At 43.5% G+C, this 24,476-nt stretch overlaps 1 protein-coding gene across 4 annotated transcripts in view; it reads right to left on the minus strand.

Moving 5' to 3' along the window:
* NAP1L1 (nucleosome assembly protein 1 like 1) overlaps nucleotides 1–10,262 on the minus strand; it is a 35,625-nt gene extending 25,363 nt beyond the window's left edge. For 2 of the 4 annotated variants that reach the window (XM_039571727.1, XM_039571725.1), the window contains exon 1: nucleotides 10,172–10,262. The gene's annotated coding sequence lies outside the window, so the exon portion shown is untranslated. Of the gene's footprint in view, nucleotides 1–3,278; nucleotides 3,302–10,171 lie in introns of those variants that run through there. The other 2 variants (XM_039571728.1, XM_010413706.4) reach the window with 2 other exon arrangements.
* Between the last annotated feature and the right edge of the window lie 14,214 nt (nucleotides 10,263–24,476).

Below are 24,476 nucleotides of genomic sequence, written 5' to 3' on the forward strand. Positions count from 1 at the left end.
CACAGAGTCTCTGTCGGTGCGGTATTGCCGGCGGTGCACTGTTGCTGTGGCGATTGGCACCTGTTGTTCTGCAACTCTTAGCAGTCCCACGGCAGAGGGGTCATCTGAGAGGCCAGGCAATGTACTCAGTTGTCTGATATCTTCTGTCTCCACAGCAGCTATCCCAAAAGCCCAACGATGTCCTTTTGGGTCCTTGAAATATCCATTTCTGAGATAGTCTATGCCGAGAATGCACGGGGCCTCCGGGCCAGTCACGATGGGGTGTTTCTGCCACTCGTTCCCAGTTAAACTCACTTCAGCTTCCAGTACAGTCAGCTGCTGGGATCCTCCTGTCACCCCAGAAATAGAAATGGGTTCTGCTCCCACATACCTTGATGGCATCAGAGTACATTGAGCACTGGTGTCAACCAAAGCCGTGTATCTTTGTGGGTCAGATGTGCCAGGCCATCGGACCCACACAGTCCAAAAGACCCGATTCTCCCTTTCCTCTACCTGGCTAGAGGCAGGGCCCCTCTATTCCTGGTCATGTTGCATGTTGCTCCCTTCCGGTGAATACATTCCTGAGGTCCCTTCAAGAGGATCGGTCATATTATCATTCCGGTACTGTCTGGAGTTATGTGTGCGGGAGACCGGAGCGGCGTTGACTCTAGATGCGCTTCTTGTGGTAGTTGTCCCTCTTTTTAGTTCACGTACCCGAGCTGCTAAGGAGGAGGTGGGTTTTCCATCCCACTTACTCATGTCTTCTCCATGTTCCTGAAGGAAAAACCAGAGGTTACCTCGTGGGGTGTATCCTCTCTCCCTGGTTGGGGGTCGCCGGCTCCTAATGGCAGAGACTCTTGTTGGTTCTGGTGAGATCTGGTAAATCTCTTCCTTAAGTTCCTTTTTCAATTTCTGATGGCCTTCTTCAATCAAGCTCCCGGACTTGCTCAGCCAGAAGACTTGTTTCCACGGATGAGACATGGGTGCGAAACGGCGGCTGTGACGGTGTCCTCGTAATCCTCAGTTTGTTCACCAAGACGCCCACCCTGTCCTCGCCTTCCCTCCATTGCAGCGTTGCCAGGTAACGGGAGTATAGCTCTGGTCCAAGGCGTGCGAACCTCAACCACATCTGTGACGTGCACTGGACACCATCTGGGCTCTTAGAAATCTCTCATCTTCTGAGAAAATGATCTCCAGCACAGCCAATTCCCTCAGGCACCAGATACCTTGTTCCATTGTGCTCCATTTTCCTTGGTGCACCTGGAGGTCTCCTTTACAAAGATACCTGTCCCTTACACTTGTAAGCAGTCGCCGCCAGAGGCTGAGGGTTTCTTGGGTTCTCCCGATCCCCTGGTCAATGACCACATCCCGGGACAGAGATCCCAGTTGCCTGGCCTCACTTCTGTCCAGAATGGTGTCATTGGCTGCAGCGTCCCAGATGCGGAGCAGCCAGGTCAGGATAGACTCGTTCGTCTGGCGGGTGAATTCCCTCCGCAGGTCTCGCAGCTCACCCAGGGATAGCGACCGAGTGATGATCTCTGGCTCTGCCTCTTCTGCTGGGTGCGAAGGTCCTGCTGCATCCTCGTCAGTCACTATGCGGACTGATTTGCTTTTTGATTTCTTCTTCTGCACGGGGGCAACTGCAATCGGTTTAGGCTGTTCTGGTTCAGTGATGGTTTGCATGGGGACGCTGACAGTGCTTTTGGTTCCTTTCTCCTCTGAGTCAGTCTGCGTAGACATGGACGCTGTTGTTTACATTTGGTTCCTTTCTCCTCTGTGACAGTCTGTGTAGAGATGGACACTGTTGCTTTTTGTTTGGTTCCTTTCTCCTCTGTGTCAGTCTGCGTAGAGATGGATGCGGTTGCTTTGCTCTTGGTTCCTTTCTCCTCTGTGACGGTCTGCGTAGAAATGGATGCGGTTGCTTTGCTTTTGGCTCCTTTCTGTGTGACAGTCTGTGTAGACATGGTATTTGCTGCTTGGCTCCTTTTTACCTCCTCCTCAAGCAGACGTTGCACCACACTAAGTAGTGTTTTGTTTCTAAGCATGGTGTACACAATGCAGGCCATAGAGAAAAAAGAGAAGAGAACTGACAAGAAGATTATACCATCCTTAACATCCAGAGGGAACTCAATTTTTCAAAAACTGCTGTGGCCTGGCCTGAAAGGCTGGAAGAAACCACTCTCTACTCCTCCCACCAGGGGCTGGCTGTGATTGTTGAAGAGGTCCCAGACATAGGAGCCCAGACTAGGACAGCCAAACAAAATTGAGTATATATTCCTGAATGGTATTCATCGCCTCGCAGGTTATTATGCTATAGACATAATAAACCAATAAAGCAATTCTCATACCATTCCCTGGTTTTAACAGGAGTAATACAACAGGCAGGTAGTTCCCCATGTGAGGAAAAATATAGAGAGCAAGATACAGTACCCATGCAGACCAGCTGAGCACCATGGTGAATAGATTTCTGTTTATACAAAATTGTAATTCTGACTTTTTCTCAGAGCAAGCCCCACACATTGGGCGCCAAATTATGTACTAGTTTGAAAACAAACCAGTGGGAGGCACCAAGTCAGAATAACAATTTAATGGAAATTAAAGAAAAGGGGGAAAAAAAGGTAAAACACTGTCAAACTGACAGAGTCAAGGTACAACCTGACACCCTGTTAGGCAGGGTGGTGGTAGCAGTCTGGTAGAATGGTGGCTGCAGTCCTCTGAAGCAGTGATCCTGGGGTAAAAGAGTCTGCTCTTCCTCAGGAAGTCCAATGGTGGCTGTGTAGCTCCTGTCCTCTGGAAATCCAGTGGGAAGCCCGTGTCTCTGGTGTTCAGCCTCAGATTATATCCACGATGGGATGCTTGGTTCCTCCCTCTGGGTGGAGCATCTCACAATGGAGTAACGAGTCATGAGGCCAAGTGTTGATTAGGCTCATTAACAGAAGATAGTTCGGAGGGAGTTATCTCTGAGTCAGGCGGCAGGACAATGATGGGCCATTAACAGAAAGATAGTCTGGGGGGAGGAGGCAAGGAAACACTGCCCCACCTGATTGCAACAGCTGATGGGGATGGTAATAGAATACACTGCAACCCAGGACAATATCCAAGATGGGAAGCACTCATACCACCAAGGGCTAGATACATTCCTTTCATAAAGGGAACACCCAGTTTCTCTTCTAAACGATCTTCCAGTCTGAATGACTGTAAAGTTAAAAAACGTTTTAAGCATTTCTTTGTACAGTGTTAGACCTTCAGTCGCACAAGTAACAGCAGGTCAAGAGACAGAGGCTGCCACAAGCACGTACCTTTTATAACAACTCATGAAAAGGGTTAAGCAAGTTTGAAGTTACTGTGAAACCGTACTGCTACATCTCAGCTTACAGTAATATGGCAAAATTCAGAATCTGGCTGTAGAGAACAAAAAAAAAAAATCACTAAAACATGATAATGCTGAAACAAGTAACACAACACAATTAACTGAAACTGTCTGCTCTCTCCCCTTCAAGTGTTTTTTCTTTTGCACTCTCTAATAACTCCTGAGGTAGAGGCATCAACTTCAGCCATTTGCCAATGCAACTATTTCACTAGTGCGTACAGGCCTCTGCACAATACATGTATACATGTTACAGCATGAAAACACATTCTCCACATTTCAACTTTAAAGCGCTGTACAGCTGCATGAGAATACCAGTTACTTGATGGGAAAAAGTCAAAATCTGCAAAACAAAACAGAGGGATAATACATATAAGTAACTGGTATCAGTAACTACAGGATTTGTTTTCATTCATGTGGAAACCCATTCTAAGCTTTCCTTGAAACAATTTTTCAATCAGGAAATGAGGATTCAATCAACAAATACTGAACTCCTATCTTTGTAGCATTTTTACTGCATTGTAGATAGTGCCTGTTTCTCACCAGAAAGAACCTCCACACACTGAGAAGTAGATGGACTACAAAATTACAATTTAAAAGCAGGACTAAATTATATCTGCATGCTTGTCTATGCTACTGACCTGAGCTCCCTAATCATGTTCTAAAAATAGGGTAATTAACACACAATGTTGCCTTTGTTCTGAATGCCAAGATTCTGTAGCAGAAAACCTAACAATTTTTATTTAGAACAATCTTTCATTACTAGAAATGTAACAAGTTTTAGATTTAAACCTGGAAAAAATTAACAAGATCTTTATTTATTTTCTTTTAAAACAAACTCCTCAGTATAGCTTTCTACAGGTTTTACTTTCCCTCATGGATAATGGGAAGAACAGCAGCCATCCTAGAGGGTTGAAATCAAAGTCTTTATGTATAAAGAAATATTTGAAATTTCCTAAAAGAGTACTACTTGATACGGTCCATGTTGGTATAGGTATTCAGTTCGTTAAAAAGTGGCAAAGTAATAAAAAAATAATTGTGTTTTAACAAAGTTCTTCACGTAGCAAAGTGCACTCTAACAGTTTAAAAAGAAAAACAACTTGTCCATGCCACAACATCAAACAATGGGAAGGAGAGCATTAGTTGGCTACCTATATCGCCACATAATCAAACACAACCATATTGGCAATTACATTGCTATCTGCAAAACTCACACGCTGCAGCATTAAAGTTTTTATCCAATTTGACTTCAAAAACATCTAAGCATCCTTATGTGAAAGGAAAGTTAAAAACCACTGAAAAATATGTACAGGTTTCAGAAGTGTGCTTTTTGCTAGAATATGTGATGAATGCAATTTTAAATTCATTCACTAACCAACAAACTTTAAAGAGCACTATAAAGTTGAAACGTGGAAAATGTGTGAAATTCCTAAATGTATTTTGCAACTTCTTTGTTAGCTTCCATTCAGTGTTTTTTCCATGGAAGCCAAGCTTCTAACTAAACTATCAACTTTAAAATACCCAGTTTTCAACTAACAAATTAGTGTGCACCAAAAAAAGAACACAACCACAAGTTTAACACATTTTGGAGGCTGTTGGGATGAGATGTAACAACTGGCAGTTAAGACCCAACAGAAGAATGCCCACAGTTATGGTTCCAGCAAGTCACTTTCTAATGAATACAGGTGCAGTTTAAAAAGCAACTGTAAACATGTACTAGGGCTACAGAGAACTTGAACCATGGAACTTGAGCACTGTTTACAAAGTTATCTTCTGAATAATTCTCTTGTGAATTTCACTCCATCGCGCTTCTGGTGCCACTATAGAAGTACGTGATGCCTCCAAAACACTGAAGGTGGCAAAAGAATCAAGAGGCTGCATCATGAAGATCTCACCTGTTCAAACATAGCAAGCACGTTTCTGATGGTGCCACCCTGCACATACAAGAAACAGCATAAAGCAGTATACCAGCTCACACTTAAACATTTGAAGATTAGTAATTTCCAAAACTGTGGTATCACAAATTAACAACTGCTTAAAAGGGTGACCCAAGTGAGGCAAAATAAATAGTATTAAAATCTAAAGTAACAAATAAAAAGATGCAATTCCTACTAATTTAGAATTCAAAAGGTCAAAAACCTGCTATGTAAAAACACACACGATGGCATGCAGCCCACTGAAGACTTCTACTCAACATGCGTAAGTGGGAAGGTCTGAAATGAATGCATGGTGACTAAAACACACAACACAAAATATGATCATCGTGCATTTCAGTCATGTACCCTGAATGAAAATACTGTATTCACTGCTCAACACTGAAGAGAGGAACCAGCTCAGTTAAGGGCCTAGCAACGTGAATACCTGAGCAACAGAAGAGGTTCACATTTTAAATTAACAGTATTTGAGAGGAGAGCAACAAGAAATGACACAAAAATACCTATGTTAACAAGAAGTTCAAAAGGAACTGATTCAAACTTGGTTTCAGTATGAACAATCTTTCTTTTATGTGCCCACCCTGTGTTCCTCAATTTGACCTTTCAATGCCTGTCAGGTTTTTAACTAGGGCCTGAACTAAACCAAAACTTTCCCTCATGGGCAAGAAATCTGAAAGAACTGCTTCTCCTTCCTTTGAAACACTGCATATTAAACAATACCTAAATAAAGTAGTGGACTGAACTAATCACAGTGCAAATGGTCAGAAAAGATAACAAGCATTTATGATTCTAACCTGGGTCTTAGAAGTCTAGGGGTTTGTCCATTCCAGATTTCCAGGCACCCACTTTGTCAAATACCTTAAGAATTTTCAATACTTGGCTAATTCTAGTATCTCTGATGTTTTGGGCAAAGGTTTCTTCATTGTTTGTTTGTTATTTGGGGGGTGGTAGTGGTAGTTTTTTTAAGAATAAATGTAAAATCATCGATTGAATACTTCAAAGCTACAGGTATATCCAAACCCCACAGTTTTTATATCTGAAATTTGCTTTCACCTTTTGAAATAAAAACCTACTACAGATAAACTGGTAGTACTTTGTTCTAAAGTCCTCAAAGACCAGGTGAAACAGTTGATGTGCAAACTGTCTATTCATTATGGCAAGTTAAGATTTAAACTGAGACATCACCACTGCAAGTCATGTCTGTGCAGATGCACATTTAAGCACACAGCCCCCAAATGCATCTGTATTTTCCAGTACTAAAATCTAAACAGCTTTCCATCTAGGAAAGACCTGCAGTTTAACCTCTGACAAATAGTTAAGATGCAGATGATGTCTTCCTTTAAGCAGATTATGCAAATTCATTTAAAATATTCATCTTTCAGGAAAATATAAGTTACTTCATATCTTAAGTTATTTATAAGTAACCCTAGAGTATCAAAGGTAAATTAGTGAACTCTTTTTTTCTTCTTTTGAATGCAACTGAAGTTTTACTCTGTAGTATGTGAAGTCTTCCTGAAAACTTAAGATCAAAAGTTACGACTAAATACACAAGGCCACATCAGTAATTAAGATTTTTTCTTTCTGCATTAACTTTGCTGATTCAGAAAATCATAGAATCATTTAGTGTAGGAAGCCCTCAAAGCCCTCATACAAAGCTTCTAAATAGCTTAATTTCTCAGAAGGTCATCAAATAAATCCCCAAGCAACTTCTGTGATGCCTTCTGGGCATGTCTGGTTTTCTAGACAAATACATTATGACACCAGACCTACTCTCCAAATTAACAATGTTGGGTGATGAGGAAATGCGCTAACCTCTGAGCTGAGTGAGACTCAGATAGATTGAATTAGCTTTAATTATAAGCACTTTTGAACGCTAAGAAATTTCCAAATGAAAACTGACATATAAGCATTAAACCTATCATCACAACCCTTCTTCAGATTAGACACAATTTGTACTATGAAGTTCCACTCTATTATTTACTAGCCGCTTCCCTAAGGAGAAGCTCGATGGAATGCAGTTTCCCAGACCAGTTGAGAAGACTCCTCAGCTGTACTAAAATAAAACCAGCATTAAAAAGTCTCATTTCGGTGTGCAAAGCACTGTCTTCTGCGTAAATGGCTATTAGTACCTCACAAATACCAAAGCACTCCCAGTTCATGGAAAGTCACAGAGCTGAAGTTCCCCTGAATGCATATACAAATGCAGAAAAGCAAACAGGCATTGAAAGAACACCTGCATCTCCATTTTCTGTAACCTGTCCAATTCCTGCAGTTTCCTTTAGAATCAGATCCTTAGTTTGAGATATGCCATGTTTGCAGCTGTTTTACAAGAACCCTAAGATGAACTGGGTTATAACTACATTAGCAAAAAGGTGAAGATACCAGAGACATGTTCATTATACCCGTTGCTCTACTGGAATAAGCTGGCTTTCACCAAAGGATTGAACCAAAATTCAAAATACAAGATTCTTGTCCTCTTCCCCTCCCAAGACTTTTCACTATTGAAATAAATATCCTCAAGCTATTTTACTCCCTGAAGGAACACAATTTCTGCCACGATGAGTCAAGCTCTTCGTGTTACAGTTGCTTCAACTTTTAGGAGCCAAGTGAATAAACAATTTTTTATCAAGTGTACAGGGTAAGCCAAAGTTTTCTCGTAGATGTGGAGTTCTGTATTAGGGAACACAGCTTCAGCCTAGAAGATCCAGGTCTCACTCAGGGTTGTGAAAACTCTGTTAACAAAGGTTCATAACACCATGTCCACAGCGCCTTGGTTTCAGTTTTGCTTGTGCACACATGCTCAAAGCTAAGAAAAAACCACAACACCCATTTCCAGGGTGCTCAGTAAGCAGGTCACCATAACAAGACCCCCACCTGCTTCCAGGAATAGTTTCTGAGTGAGGCAGGGGCTAGACGATGCACAAGGATGGCAGGAGCATTACTGTGCTGTTCATAAACAGACAGCACTGCAGCAGATCTGGCACTTCTGGCAACACTGGGCTGGCAGCACAGATGCAGCACAGTACTTCTACGTGTTTCCAACACTCACTTCCTAGTCTTGTCAAAGTCAGAGAAAGACTAGGAGCTCTGAAAAACACCAATCTACCACCTGTGCACACAACCAACATTCTACAACTCTGTCCTAAGAAACCAAGAGTCCGTGATATCCAAGACTTGTGACAAAACACAGAAAAAGTGGAGGGCAGTAAGACTGCTAACATGTATCACCCTCACAGGACTAAGTGGGACACACAAACACAAGCTTAGGTATCACGGCCTGTTCTAAGCACTTATATAAATGGTTCGGGTATCCAAAGCCTGAGAGGCCTCAACTTTTGTCTGGTACAGAAGCATCCAAGTCACGTAAATTTCCATGTATGTAGATTTTAAATTCTATCTTCCACTAAGGATTAATATAACTTCTGGACTTACAAGAGACTGGAAGCCACTCAGCCTGCTTCAAAGTACAGTGCTTCTCTCATTCTTTAAAGAGTACACTGTAAAACGGGCACAGCAGGAAGACTGCTAAAAAACTATTAACATTTTTGTCAAAAACTACCTTCAGCAGCTTACAGCCTTAGGCCTTACCTCTTCTCTCAAGTTTTATTTAATGACTGCAATTAACATTATCAGGCACTATCTCCTGCCTGATTAATGTAGGACCTACCAGCAGATGTTAAAATCCCAAGAGGGGCTGAGCAGACGACAGTATTTGTCATACCTGGCAGACACCGTGCCCACTTCTCTTGCCCTCCACAAATGAGTTAGAACATGAAATGTTAAGTTTATCTCAAAAGGGCTTCAAACACGTACATAACTAGAGTGAGCTTGGAGATAAACTGTGGAAGGTGCTGATGAACAATTACTATACCAGTCACTTGAAAAAAGGCTTGTGTTTTTTCCTGCAAGCAAATGAGGTAGGTTTTTTTATTCAATATTGAAAGCCTCACAAGTATTGGCAGTGTAAGGCCCTAAACATCCAATACGGAGTAGACAGAGTATGTTTCATACGCAGATAGAGCTAGATGAATGCTGAACACAAGATAATACTTCCACCTGTAGTTACTAAATCTTCCAGATAGTTTCTCCGCCTTCCTTGGGGACACTAATTTGGGTGATACCAGCTAACAGGTACCCGGAGAAGCGACATGTTGAATCCCGGACACCACTCCATCCTGAGGCAGGACGCGGGAGCTGCCCGTCCCCTGGCTGAATCTCTGGGTCCCCCTGCCAGCAGCCCAGCACAGCACACCCGCGCCGCGGCTCCGCGCGGGAGCGGGAACGAGGCGCGGGAGGCGGCACAAGGCCACGGCGCGGTGCCATCCGCCGCTCCCCGCTTCGCCATGTGCGCACACCCCGCGCGGGCCCCGCGCCGGACCGGCACCGAGCCCCTCCCGCGCCATCTCCGCGCCCGACCGGACGCTCACCCGGCTCCTCCCCGCGCCGCTTTCCGGCCCCGCCGCCCTCCCGCTCCCCGGCCGGGCCAGGCGCGGCCCCGCTCGGCGCCCACGTGTTGCGGGGCCAACCCGCCTCCCCCCAGCGCCGGCCGCGCCACGGGCCCCGGCCTAGCCCGGCCCGGGCGCTCCGCGGGGCGCGGCGGAGAGACGCGCAGGAGGCGGCTAGCAGCGCTGCCCGCTGCGGGCCCGGGGGCGAGCAGCAGCGGCGCCGCGCCGCCGCCCCGCGGCCGGCGCGGGGGGGAGGGGGGGGCGTACTCGGTGTGCCACGGGCACCGCCGGCCCCCCGCGCCCCGCCAGCCGCGGGGCCCCGCTAGGCCGGGCCGGCACCCACGGCCTCCCCGCGCGGGAGCGGGGGCCCAGCGCCCCCCGCCCGCCCCCCGTGCCCCCCACGCCCCCGGCCCGGGGCGGCGGCGGCGGCCGCGCTCCGGCGGTACCTGCGCGGCCCGCGGGCGGCGGTGACTCAGGAGCAGCGAGGCGGAGGCGCCGCGCGGCCGGCGGTGAAAGGACCCGCGCTCCCGCCGCTCGCGCTCATATAGAATTAACGTCAGCACGTAACCCCCCTCCCCCGCGCCCGCGTCTCATGGCAACGCGTGCGCGCGCCCTCGCGCCGCCCGCCCGCCCCGGGAGCGCGCGCCGGCCTTGGCCGAGGGCCGTTGGGCCCGAGCGGCGGCGCGCGCGGAGCCGCCCCCGCTGTCACCCCCGGGACGCGTTCCACTGTCACCCCGGGACGCGTGGCCCTGTCACCCCGGGACGCGTGGCCCTGTCACCCCGGGACGCGTTCCACTGTCACCCCCGGGACGCGTGGCCCTGTCACCCCCGGGACGCGTGGCCCTGTCACCCCCGGGACGCGTTCCACTGTCACCCCCGGGACGCGTGGCCCTGTCACCCCGGGATGCGTGGCCCTGTCACTCCCGGGACGCGTGCCACTGCCACCCCCGGGACGCGTGGCCGCTCACGTACCTCCCGCCCGCGGGCCCACGGAGCGTGCCCCACACCGCGGGGCAGCCCGCCAGCCAAGCCGCCAGGTTGCCGCCCCGGCAGGAGCGGGGCCAGGGCGGACCCGCCCGCCAGTCAGGGTGTGATGCTGCTCCGACTGCTTCGGTGCTGCCTTGAGCCCCGTCTCGGCGGTTTCTGAAGGCACCTGAGTATCAGTAGAAGTTACTCGGGCAGGTAAACTCTACTCACACGGGCCACAGGTACCACAAAACCACAGTCAGCACTGCTTACCTTGAAAGACCAAGATGAGCACTGTGGTGGTTCGAAAGCTCTTTCATCAGGGTTTCGACCATTTCTGCCTTGGCTGGCGTGAACAGCCAGAGGCAGCAACAGCTTCAACCCTCCCGTTTTGACTTGCTGTACTTGCCTGCCAGGGACTTGGTTTCCTGCAAATGCCTGTTATGCCTGACTTCGAAGTCCAAACTAAGGCTTTCCTAAAGCTGTTTCCATTCTAAGGTTTCTGTCCCATGCTCATGGTCTTGAATAATAGCATGGAGCGCACTTGGAGAAGACATCTGTGATCTACTCTGAACTTACAGAAGTGTAAGTGTCTTTGAGACTTCTAGCTCCCGTTGGCTGGAATGAGCCAATGATTCCAAATATAGTTAGGTGGGATGGCCAGACACATGGTGTGATGGCATAAGAGCTGTTTGCTGAGGATTATATTGCCAAATACTTAATGTGTACTCTTTGGAATTTACCAAAGTCTTCCATCTACTTGTCAAAGCACTCTATAGTGTAAATGTATCTATTTAAATAATGGAAATGACAACAGAAAGCAAAAGAAGAAGAAAAAGTGGTGGATCTGCCAAGTATCTGCAACACATTCTATATTAAGAACAAGGAAACTGTAAAGGATTCTATTCCATATGGTGCCACACCAGCTTTGTTCCAGTGTTTGGCAGTAAAATCTTGGCCCCCAAAAGCAGATGTCTTTGTGGTAAATAAATCCCATCTGCAAGACAGAAGTTTATGGAGAGAACTTAAGGATGCCCTCCTATTCCCCAGCACACTGAAATTTTGAAGGGCTTCTTTATATCATGCAGTTTTAAATAGCTAGAAACCACAAAACTGTAAGGAAGAAAAGGAAGGACCCAGGACAAGGGGCGCATGGTCCAAGTGATAGGAATTGGGAGAAACAGAGATGGAGGTGCCACATGATCCTAAAATTAAAATACCTCTACCCCCACTTGCAACCCTTTTAAAATTGCACTGGATACTAGTGTCTTATTTATCCGAGGTATCTGCTGCTTGGGAATATGAAGAGGGCAGAGATGCACAGAAGGCATTTGGTAAAAATGAGCAGTCGACTGATATTATTGCAACAACAATTATATGCTATTGCAGGCGTTCCCTTTATTCAATCAGCTAAAGTGGCAATCAGCTTGTAAACAAGTGATTCACAAGGCAGTGGCTCACCTTGCTTGTCTTTCTGAGATCTAGCACCTCGTGACCTGCAGAACCCTGAGGTGACACGCAGTGAAGAGGTACAGAAGGAATGAGACGTGCAGAAGCCAGCAGCTCGGAGTAGAGAGCATAAGGTAGTCAACAGCCACAGCTAAGGACTGGGCACAGGTCTAAGCATGTCTAAGCTGGAAGCGTACCTCTAGGTTGGAGGGAAATTCTTTTCAACCAGAATTTGGAAATGTCTTTTGGGGGTTTGAATTAGTCAAGTAAGTCAGCCCCTTCTCATAAGACAAAATAAAACCAAAGTCCTTAACCAAGGGCGTTTTAGCAGTTTTTGAAGAACAGCTAAAACAAGTTATGGAAACATTTTTTAATAAGAAGCAGTTTCTGTGACCTGCTAGAAAGGGACAAGTGACAGGATGTAAGGCCACAGCTCCTGCTTCCATGTGGCACCTGCCATCGCAGGTGTATGAAAAGAGGGAAAGACAAAGTTATTTCTTACAATATCTGAATTTTATGCACATGCAAGCTTTATAGTTTCGGTTGTTTTGCTGTCAAATGGTTCAACTTATCCTGACATTTGTACAGTCATGAAAATTATATAAAGAAACTTTGAGTTTTAATGACTGATGTATTTTTCTTTGCTTTTTGTGTGTTTCCTATGAGCATGCTCTGTAACTTCTAGTTTCAGTCTGTCTGGATAGTTGATGTACTGCCTTGGAATTGCACAGAACATCAAACTAATGCCATTTTTTGAATAATGGGAATAAAGTAACCTGAGAATATCTTAGATATTGACATAGATATATTTTCCTTGTAAACATGGGGTTTTTTTAATATTACATCTTGAAACTTTTTTAAAAGACTCAGAACGTATGTGTAAGAAATGTTGAGGTGTGGTCACTGAGTACACAGAGACACACTGTTTTCTCCCAGCTGGGACAAAGAACCTTGATGAGAGACACTAGGAGAACTTCCCTGTAGCATAGAAGCTGGGATATGTCTTCTGGGGACAGTGACTTGAGGTCAAATTGCTGCTCCAAATCAGCAGAAGAAGAGTTTGAACCAGTCCCTCACATGCTAGTTGAGTGTTTTACTCATGGAGCTATACAATACCAAGGAATCTGACCTCTCCCTCAGTGCCTAGCACTTATAAGTGATGCTCCCTTCTCAGTCCTTCCCTGCAGAGTTTGCGTCACTGACCCAGTCGTTGACTGTGGAGGGGGGCTCAAGCAGAGGCTGTCTCCAGAAGCCTGGAGGGCACTCAGGGCTGAAGCACAGCTCTGGGTTTTTATATGGTGGGCCCTGAAGAAGGTCAAACACTGATGCTGTTGCAGGAGGCTAAACCAGTGTTTCTGTAACAGCCTGTTGCAGAACAGATGGGTTTGGCACTGAGATCCAGGCTCAGTCTCGCTAAGCACAGCATCCAGTGTGCTTGTGCTGCATTCAGGCTACAGCCAAGCTAAAGCCACAGTGCCTTAGCTAGAGAAATGTGTTGGCCACGAAGCTTAGTATGCTTACTTCGGATCAAGTACTTCGCTGTGGCAGCTGATTCACTGAGCATTAAAGCTGCTTTCAGTCTCCTTTGTACTACTAGAAAAATGCAGAAGGTCCTTAGTATGAACCTGGATGTGATTACCTGAACACGTAGACATCCCTTCAGATTACTAGCACAGGTTTGGCACCTAACAAAGGCTCAGTTTTACAGGACTTATGTCCTGATCAGCACTGCAAGCCTGCAATGTATGAAAAGCTATGACAAGACATTCTCTTCTGATCATAGCTGATTTCAGAACAGCTCACCCTGACTGTTTTCCAAAGGACCAATTGCCCAAGGTTACTGTCTCCTGAAATCTGTTGGCAAATGTGAGCACTGAGTTAGAGCAATGGATGATATGAGTGCTCCTTGTCTACTTGTGTCTCTGGTAGCTGGCTGAGCTACAATCACCATGGAAGTTATCATCAGTCACTGAAAATGAGAACACTCAACCATTTACTGAGTAAAACCTCCAAGTGCCACAAAGAGATGCCTTTTCCTCGGTACAATTTCAAATAGCACTGAAACCCCATGTGGAACTACTAGGTTAATCAGTACACAGTGAAAACAGAGAATCCAGAGTATTCCTTTAAAAAGACTAGATTGCTTTCTTGTGGCTAAAAGCAATTCTTTCAACTCTTACTGGATTATTCTAAATTATATGGCTAGACAATGAATGACACAGCACAGAGCTGGTTAGTTTTTCCTTGTATTGTTTACTTTTTGAGGAGCTACTTGTTTTATAAAGGAAAACACATCATCCCAGAAAGAAAGTCATAGTTTAGAAACAGTGCCACAGGCAGCATAGAAAGTTCTGCTGAGATAACACATGGCAAATCATGCAAATTCCCCTGCAGAGCTGAGTGAACAGTTCTCACAGGTTTCTGGTTTGCACTTGCTTCTACTTTTGTGAAATGAGTGCAAATTTTCCCTCAGGGAATGCAGGGGTTAGCAGCAAACTAAAGAAATACAGTGTGTGTAACCTTTGACATACTGTAATAACAGACAAAGAAAAATTACATGGTTTGAAAAAAAAAGTGAAATGCTGAAATAAGATTATATGCTTTTTGATACAATAAACCTTCAACATCTTTCATTTTTCAGTATTTTTAACTGTCCAGGGACTAAATCATGACTCTTCCTTACATTACAGCGATTGCGCATAGATGCACAAGGTATAAATTAAAAGTAACAGAAAGAAAAAAAACAGAAAAAATCCAAACCTAGAGGAGAGATAGAGAAAATAGGGATACTGTGTATAGTGATAAAGTGGGACAAAAAAATGTAAATGATTCTCGTGTATTGAAAACAATGAAGAAATGTATGTACAAGTACATTAGAGGTAGTACAGAAGTTAAAATCTCAAGTACAGCACACTTGGTATTTTTAGGGTAATTGCTGGGGGCTAGAACTCCCTACAGGTTTGTTTGTTTTTTTTAATATTGTACTTACTGTGAAATAATTTTATTGGGGAAAAATCAAGAGTGCTAACTGAAATGTCACTGTAGAATAGACTTTTTAGAGAAGCTGTATGTGGAAACTAATTAATTATTAAATCATTACATTAGAACAAATCTTTTTATAATGCATGTGAATTAGTTAAGTAATAATAGAAAAAGAAGCCGTATCTCTTGTAGTCCCTGAGATTGGTGCTAATGTATCTAACACTAACACAGTATCTAACACTAATGTATCTAATACTAACAGGAAAACTATGTCCAGAGGGGTTCTTGTTTCTAGTATTACTGGTCACTTCACTTGAGAAAATAAATGCCATGAAAATTGATAGTTACAGTCAAGGGGTTTGCTTTGGTTTCATAGGAATGTAATACATAACTTAAAGGGTGTCCAATAGCTTATACATGATAGGAGTAAGCTCACTCCCTTAAACCACTCCAGTTCTTTGACCTTACCAGGTTTAACGGTTTGGAGTTAGGTTTGATTTGATTTAGGTTTTTCATGGTAAGAGAGTGCACTAGCCAGTGCCAGAACCCTCTGTTGCTGTTCAAGTGCCCACAGTAGCACCCCTGGATATATACTCAGCCTCACAGTGAGGCAGGAAATGGTTTGGAGCCATATGAAAAAAAAAAATAGCATCCCAAATAAGGGGGAAAAAACAATAACCCATTCTTGTGGACAGAATTCCCTCCCTCCTTTTTTCCCTCTAAAAAAATCACAGATGGAGCAGTTACAAACATTCTATTTAGATCATCTTCAATTGTTTAATTTTATTCTTACTATTTCACTATCCCTTTATTAGCATTAATTCTAATGTTTGCAACTAAAAGTCATAATAAAGTCAAATCTTGCATTTTGTAATTTAAAAATAACAAAATGGAACTTTGACAATTTTAGCACTTTTGTCCCATACATGTCTTGAGTTGAAACATTTGCTAAGACTAACCCTTTTGGACAAGCAATTTATTTTCAATGAATTGACAATAACCAACTTAATGTATGACCTTGGCCTTTAAAACAAAATTCTCAGCAGCTCTAGTCAGAGTATGACCCAGCGCAGGAGAGCTACTTCCTTCCCCCCTTGTAGCTGGATTTCTCAGAAGATGATGAATCTTCAATCTACATAGACACAGACACTGCTTGCTTTTCTCAATGCAGTTTTCTAAATCTTTGTTTTCTTCAGCAACATGAGCAAAAACTTTTTTTTTTTTCCCTGAAGGCAGGTGCCTTGGCACCACGTAGCTGTACAGAATACAGGTGGATAGAATGGTAGCTGCTCCAGTCAGCAAAAAAATTAAGGGTGCCTCAAAATTACAGTTCAAAACACAGCACTTCAAGTATTCATTCAAAGTCTGATCAGCTGCATGATGAAAGCTGTCTGAAGCATGTAAATATAGGGATATGAACAAGCTTTATTAAGTAAATTTGTAAGAAATGGTGCATGTTTAAAACTTGCGTAAGACTCATTTTCTCTCTTTGCTCCTGTACTGCTTCCTCTGTAGCTGTGGCTTGGGGCTAGAGCTGAGAGGAGTCATAAGGAATGGTAAGGATATTCAGCTGAAGGTCTTTGAGTTTGGGCCAATGGCTGCACTATCTTGAATGCAGATTCTTAGGACAGTATGGCAGGGGCTGACACCAGTTCTGTCCCAGAGGGTGTCTGGAAGAGTTTGTACCAGTGGGGCTCTCAGACGCTAAATCCTGTGTACTGAAATAGCCAAAGCGCACTTTTGATCAGATCATGGTGGATATTGATATTGCTCAAGGCCCCGTTTACCCACCTGAACTGATTTCTAGGGAGGTTTGCTACTTGCTAGGGGCTTAGATCTGGGACGTTGTGGAGACACTGATGTGGCTTGCCCAGTCCTCAGAATATTGACCCCTGCTGCACTTCCAGGTGGACACCAAAGCTACTACCAGGGAAGACATGAAGTGTATGGAGTGTGTCTACATGACTGTGGGCAAGAGCATGGGGGCCAAATGCGTTTGTCCTTGATCCTGCTGGTGAAGGGGAAGGGCTGGACATGGAGCGAATGAATCCTTTGGACCAACAAGTGATTGTGCAGCTCGTGTCAATGACAGAGATTTTTTTTTTTTATGAGCCTGGGCCCTTTGTGAGGATCAAAGATCATTGGGGAAGAGATGGGATCCCACCATAGTAGGCAGGCCAAAAACAGGCTGGCCAACATGGTAAAAGACGTTTTGAAAATGGGAAAGATGGGAAAGGGAAATGACAACCATAGTCAAGTGAGGAAGGGATGGCCTGGGCTGACAAGTAAAAGATGCAGGGTAAAAAAGAGAGACCTTGAAACCAGCAGTACAGGACTGAAGGGGACTTCAAGCATATACACCCAAATAAGAAAGTGCTAAAATAACAACATTATGAGGGAAGTTCTTACACTTTTCCTGGTAAAAGGCCTGCTCAGGGACCTACTTAGATGAATCCCATAGGAGATAGGCCTGCAGAGAAGAGAGGTCCTGGTGAGTTTACTAATTTTTCAAGGTCCCCCTCCTCGAAGCTTAAGAGCAGTCCATCCTGATTTGCAGAAAGCCAGACAAAGGTGGCAAGAAATCTCCATGGACAAACAATGAGCTCCTGAAAAAATGCTGTCATATAAAGGAAGCATCACAAGGGGTGGGACTAGGGATATGTAACCTGTAGGGAATATAGAGGTGCTGTCTGAGCATGCAAGAATAGAATTAGAAAAGGCAAAGCCTACCAGGACTTGAATCTGTTAAGGGACATGAAAGGCCACCAGAAGGGCTCCTACAAGTGTCTCAGCAGGAAGGGCCCTGTGTTGAACAGGACAAACAAATGACACAAAAATGGCCAAGATGCACAATGCTGCCTTTGCCTCCATTTTCACAGGTAAGATTTGCCTTCAGGAGTTCCAGGTCTCAGAAGACAGAGTGAAAGTTTGGACCCAACAGCCTCCTGGGTTGCATAAGGTCTAGGAAGGTGTTCCTTCCCCTCTGATCCGCCCTGGTGAGATGAATCTGTAGTGCTGAGTCCCTTCCCTTTTTGAAGGGCTCTTCAATAAGACATGGATGTACATACCAGCTGTGGAAAAGAGCTGTCCTTCTTAGGAGACTGGGGCATCTCTCATAGGAGGAAAGGCTGAGAGAGCTGGGACTGTTTAGTCTTGTGAAGGGACTACTCAGGGCAATTTTATCAATATTTATGAACACCTGCCTAGGGGTAATAAAGAAGACAGAGCCAAACTCTTCGCAGTGGTGCCCGGTGAAAAGACAAGGGGCAGCGGACACAAATTGAAATATGGTAAATTTCATTTACACATATGGAAAAAATTATTCACTCTGAGTGATCAAACACTAGCACAGGATACCAGTTTGAATGCTTGGAGATACTCAAACCCCAACTGAGCACAGCCCTCAGCAACCTGCTCTAGCTGTTCCTGCTTTGAGCAGGAGTTTAGACTAGATGACTATCTGTGATTCTATGATATTTACATAAAAGCCTTGTTGGCATTTGATGTTGAAAGATGTGAGATAGAAAAGCTGCAAAAAACCTCTCAGCTAAATTTTTCATTATGAAAAATGCAATGTAATACCATTAGTTTTAAACCACCAGAACAGTAGCACAGCATGCCTCACATACACAATGCTCACATGTCATCAGATTAATTCCAGAATGTCCATGAGGAAGGCAAATCAAAATTGTTCGCTATGGTTTGCATGACAGATTTGCATGGTGAAAGAAAGCATTCATACTTGGGGAAGTGGAAGTTGTCTATATTTTCTGTTATTTATTAGGTCTCTTTCTAGAAAGCCATGCTGAGTCCCAGTTATAAATATAGCATTTTAGCATTCTGCAGGAGAGCAGGCTGCTTCTGCATCATTTGGCCTTATAATCTCTACACACTTCAAATCATATCTGTAGCCTAATTTAGGCTGGTTTCTTACAAAATATAACAGTATTTAAAAGCTGATGGTACTGCTAAAACTGCTTTGACTTTTTTGCTTATCATTCTGTTTTGTTGCTTTGTTTTGATGCTTTTGCTTTTCATCTTTCTCTGTCTCCCACTGCAATAAGCAGACCTGGGGTTCTTAAGAACTCTGTGGTATTGCTACATCAGCTGAAAAAGGAGGCAGGGCAGAAACTAGGCAGAAAAATAAAGGGAAGTTGCAAAGTATGGGAGGAGAGCAAAGGAGAGCAAAGGCTTTAAAAAGCCTTTAAAAATAAGGGGTGGAATTAATTCCACTGACTTTAGGTGTTCTCAACTTCAATATCACCACTTTCCTGTGTTGCATTAATAGTGGGGAAAGATAAGCCTTCATACAGTGTAATTCACCTGGGCTGTTTTAACTGTTTGAAGGTGGGACTTATGCTGTAGAAATGCCTCTTTCTGTCTGTTGACAATGCAAGGCCTAGAGGATGATCTCAAATATAAGTGTGTGCATTTAATGAATCCACATAAATTCTCTAGCACTATTTTCAACATCTAAAGTGAAGAACAGAAAGCTGAAGATTAGAAGCAGTCTGGGCAGCTTGTACTGCCAAACCTGAGTGCCTTAGAATGCCTGGAACGCAAATTGCCCAGTATATTTATTTTGCAAGTTTAGTGTTGTTTTTCCTTTCTGTTTCCCACAGCGGTGCCTGGGTCTGAAATGGAGAGAGTATAGATAGAGTCAGTAGGTTGTTTGGCTTGGGTTTGGTCTGTAAGGATAACATCTCTGCCCAATTTCATCTGGCTCCCTGAGTCCATTTTCCTCAGGTGCTCCAGAATCACTCTCTGGGACTTGTTGATGGTTGAAAAATTCCAGGTGTGGGCAGATGTGCAAATATTATATGATGTGTTTCTCATTTCCCTTAGCACAGCTCTGTTGTTTTGGGGCAGATGTGGTGTTTGTCCTCAAGATACCTTTTCTCATTAATTTGCTGCTCCAGGAAGCAACAATTCTTAGTATTGTTGCTGATGCCAGAAGCAAAAGACAGTGGGTCAGGACTCCTGAAAGGTCTAGATGATAGCCTAGAACTGCTGTGGTGAGTATATGTCCCTCGAGTGAACAAATCTGCATTGAGCTGGAAATACCTGGTTATGAAGCAGCATTTAAGCCTGGGGAATTCATCCAAATGAGACACCATAAAGAGGCAACCTGATCCAACAGTGAAGCTATGCAGAGAGAAGAGACAGAAAGCAGACTTGTTAATCCAAATGTGCATCTGTTACATAAACAACTTCTTGAAAAAACATTACTGTGGAATAGCCTTTCTTTTTTCAGCTCAAAAGGAATAATAAATGGTGGATAAAATAACAAGGAAGTCAGAAAAAAGGGTGAAAAGAGCCTTTCTGCAAAATCCCTTAAGGGATTCTGAAAAAAATTTCCCCACATGTCAAAGGCCAGATTCTCCGATTTCTTCCTAACAGCTGATCATCCAGTCATGAATTCCCTGCTAATGCACAATGAAAAATAATATGATTACAACATGAATAATTTATAAGCATTAGCCATCACTGGCAATACAGACAGTTAAAAAAGATTACCACCTTTTATTTAGGAATGGACAAGCATAATTACATTTGTTCTGTAAAAATCAGGTATTCTATGTAAATTCAGCATTATGAAATTGAATTTTACAACAAGTCTTCAGTAAATTCCAGAATTCAGAAATTTCTAGGGAAGATTTGTCTGTCCACAAAGTAAATTGTACCTTGGAGCTCTTGCGATTTCTCTACCAAACCAGTTTTACATTTAGGGTAACATATTGGTTTTAAGTTATCTGTAGCTACACAAGTAGTGGCATTTCACATATCAATATATTATATACCGTAAAATACTAATATAAACATTTACTACTGTAAACTACTACATTTCATTATGCAGTCTATCAGTAAAGCATTTTTTGAAAATACTGTTTCCTGTTAGATATTCAGACACGAATACATTCATTAGAATGTCATGATATTTAAAACACCTTACACATTACATAACATTTTATAACATTCAAGTGGAATTACTTGTATTAGAGAAATAGGAATACAATAATTAAGTAATTTGTAAATGGGATATAAATTCCTAGGCAAGAAGTGCTCCAAATATTTATGAATGTCTAGCATGCTCAGAGCCCTAGTTTTTTTTAGATGATAAAATATGAGTTGATGAAATAGTGCTTTGCAAGTATATGCTCTTGATAGTCAATGAACTGGAGGAATTCTGTTTCATTAAATTGATTGCTTACTCCAAAAACATCTACATCTACAGCTATTCCTTCCAAATCCCATGAGGCAGACAGCAGTAGCCAGCCACCTGAATGCTTTTCAGTCTTGCAGGATCTCATTAGATGCTGAGTATTCCAGCCATGCTTCTGTTCCTGCTGCCCTCATTCCTGCTGCTAAACAATCAGTCTAATCCCAGTCCTACTGACTTCTTGTGTTGTGCCAAAATGGGCAGTATTGGTGTGCTGCCCTCTGAACTCGGCTTCTTGACGTGGTCTTGTGTCATTCCTCATTCTGGTGTGCGTGGCCTGCAGGCAGCTCAAGTCTCCCTCCTGTGTGGGTCCCCTTGGTGCTGTACTGCAGCTCAGTGGAGTCTCTAACCCTGGCTCCAATTTTAGCCTTCGGTTTCTGTAGTCAATGACTGTGACTGATAATACTTATCTAAGGTCTCACTAGCATTACACCTATTTGTTTTCATACTCCTACCAAGGAACTGAAAACATCTGCTAGGCTGGGAAAGCAGGTACAGCAAAGTGCAGCTGCATGGACCTGAGGGTTCTATAAGGAAAGATACACAGTTTTTCAAACCATTAAAACAATAACTATTTTCTGTTTGAGTTTTGGCACCTTAATAAAAGGCACTTTCGACATAGCTAGAATGGAAGAACAGCTTCAGAGGAAATAAGAATGTGCGTGGCCTCCTGAATTTTAATTCATTGGCTTCAGATAATTAATTAACTACTTGCACTGTCTATGTGTATAAATATTCCCTTTACTCTCACTAGTTTACTTACCACTGTGGGTTTTGGGGTTTTTTTTCTTGTTTTTGTTTTGGGGTTTTTTGTTTTTTTTTGCTGTCAGAGTGTTCTGGAAAAAAATTGAAGCAGATGCAGTGATAGGTGATTGCAGGCCTAATCTTCTTCACGCATTACTCAGCAACAAAACACAATGAAGTTGGTTTATAGTTGGTATAATACTCACTTGTTTCTTTGGACTTAAATGGATGTTGTCAAGACTGGTTGAAGTGTTGGGATAAAAGTCTGTATGCTCCAGGAAATCTGTTGCAAAAAGCAAGTATTGAAAGCCCTGCATAGCCATTGGAAAAGGATTAAAAATCCCCCAGGATTAAGCAGCAGGCAGAGCATGCATCAGCAAAGGAGAGAGCTTTGCTCCAGTCCTTGGGAGCACTCCTGCATAGATCCCAACCTGAACCACTCGGCATCTTTCAGCCATACCTACAGTTGCTCCTTGCTTTGCTTTTTCATCTCATTGGTGTGCATCTTTTGTTAAATGGGATTAGAGCACTGGAACAGTATAATTGACGTTCTTTTCTTCCTTAGTATGAGCATGTGTATTTCATCTGCCTCATCTGCATTAGTCATGTTTGCTGGGAATATGCACTGGGTCACTTGGAGCTGGATGGAATGCCATCAACCACACACAGTCCTTCCCAGTTCTCTCCCACCTTTGTTGCTTTGATGCATTTGCCCTCGTGGGTAGGACACAGCACTTACTACTCTGTTCCAGTGTTCCTGAGAACAGAGAGACATTATTCTACACTATTTCTTATCTTGACAAATTTAATTCTTCCTTCTGGAAACAAAAATTTGTGCTTGCAGTCCTGCAAACTGCAGCCTGATGGTCCTTCTCCTTCTGTTCCCTTCTCCTCTCCACAGGAGCCCGGTGCACTTCAGAAGTTCCTCCAGTAGGCAGGTGGTTTCTAATGGCCACTGTGTAACTTTAGGGGAAAATCTTAGATTTGCAGGCTGTGTATCCCTTTCTTAGCTTCATGGTTATGGCATACGTTTAGAACACTTTTTAGGGCTCTAGACGTTCCATTTGATCTGTGTGTTGCATTCAGAAGAATCCTTGTCAAGCACAGGTGGAGTTTTGCAGGTGCCATAAATGAAATAAAGGGTTGTGAAAAACAAAAAACAATGCAAATTCTAACTTAAAGTATCTCTGATAAAGCCCCAAAGACATTTTTTGTAGGAAGAATGCAATTTTGAAATGATTTTGCAAAAGGAAGAAATGAGGCAGCTGGAAAAATGAGGCTACTTACTTGTTCTTGCTTCTCCTTTGCCCTGTCATTCCTTATCTTGCACTTAACCAACAAGAGGTGACTCTGAGGGCAGGTTTTTTGTCCCCTACAGAGTCAAACTCTAGGGACAGTTTGCTCCCCTAAGCAGCACACTCATTTCATTAAGACACCATCCAGCCCAGAGCCTTCAGCAGAGCAAAACCATTAAGAGCATCAGCCTGAGCATCTAGCAAGGATTTCCTGGATTACAGCTCAAGCTGATTTTCCATCAAAGATGGCAGATGAACCTAGAGATTAAGATTTTCCTCTGTTTCTGGTGGATCTTACTAGAGGCCATGCAAGCATTGTAAAGGGCCTAACCAGGTAGGATTGCTCATCTGAAAGGGTGAAGAGAAACGTGTGCAGTCATCTACCCCTCTTTGATGGCCTGCATATTTGACAGATAAAGTAATATACTGAATAAAGATAATCTCAGGTCCCTAAATTAAGGAACTACATGGAACTTCAAAGGAGAAGTACAGATCGCAGGACAACTGGGGAAACTCAGGCAGGATTTTAGTGGCCAGGAATCTACTTGCAGTCATAGTATCATCAAAGAGAATTCCATTTATAAAGGATGGTCAGGCCTTACAGGGAGACAAACTCCATTCTTTGCTCAGCACATGGTGTAAAAAGGATCAAAAAGAGGCAAAAATACTAGGAGTAAGAAATTTCTGATTCTGCTGACTTCATCAATGCGTTCATTAGCACCTTTTCTATTATTAATTTCTCTGGCAGCTGCAGTTATTACTGATCCACATTAATCCTCCAAGGAACATGAGATGACAACAGCGAGTCATGATGACCTTGTACTTCCATATGCTACTGCTGGTCAGGAATTTTCCAATGAAACAGCTGTTCACTGGGAAGTGTGAACTTTCAAAAAATACTTGTTTTTGTTGGAAATAAACACATTTCATTGATTTCTGTCAGGAAAGACTTTTTTGATCTGACATGGCCTTTCTACAGCTGATATTTATGCAGAATTTTTTTCCTGAGGATTTTAGCTAAATAGGCCCCCTTTCTTCCTGGAAATTCATACAAAGTGAATGAGAGGAGACTGAGGAACACCTAACACAGACTGC

The sequence above is a fragment of the Corvus cornix genome, chromosome 1A, assembly GCF_000738735.6.
Source record: "Corvus cornix cornix isolate S_Up_H32 chromosome 1A, ASM73873v5, whole genome shotgun sequence".
NCBI classification, from domain to species: domain Eukaryota; kingdom Metazoa; phylum Chordata; class Aves; order Passeriformes; family Corvidae; genus Corvus; species Corvus cornix.